Below are 678 nucleotides of genomic sequence, written 5' to 3' on the forward strand. Positions count from 1 at the left end.
ATGCTCATCATGGTTAATGGAAGTGGATCTGGGGGTTCTTCTTGGATCAGTATGAAGCTGCTGACATCTTGGTGCTCATCTTGATCCAAATCAGGTGGTTTGAATCGTTTATCTCCCACTTTCTTTTCAATTTTGATTATGCGCTTCTTGACCACTCTAAAATCTGTATTTGGCTCTTTTGACAAAGACAAGCGAATCATATCCGGGTGATCTTGGATAAGAGAGTCCTTGAGAATAAAAATACTTATCTTAATATTGTTGGATATGAGCACAAGTATTGCATCAGGTGGTTCATCTTTGAGCATTGAGAAAGCTTTGACTATTTTTCCATGCTCCGCAAGATCTCCTACATCAAAAGGAAACATTTTAGGTACATAGAAAAAGTTTAAACAGATATTCATGTAATTGTTATCAAAATAGTGTTTTAGAATGGAGCATCCTTTGGTGGTCATAATTGTTTTTCTGAGATACTTCCAGATTCTAACTTCAAAATGATAAATCATTTGTTGGTATATATCTGGTGGTTTCTCCTTGATTTTAACAGAACATCTTTCTTCTCCAAAGTAATTTTGCTTCTTCATGTAACATGTTCCTTTATTAGCAATCATGGGAAAGAGAAAGTGCATTATACTTGAAATAGAGAAATCAAAAACATGATCTTTCACAATTGGTTTGCAA

Source organism: Camelina sativa, chromosome 7 (genome assembly GCF_000633955.1).
Source record: "Camelina sativa cultivar DH55 chromosome 7, Cs, whole genome shotgun sequence".
In the NCBI taxonomy this organism is placed as follows: domain Eukaryota; kingdom Viridiplantae; phylum Streptophyta; class Magnoliopsida; order Brassicales; family Brassicaceae; genus Camelina; species Camelina sativa.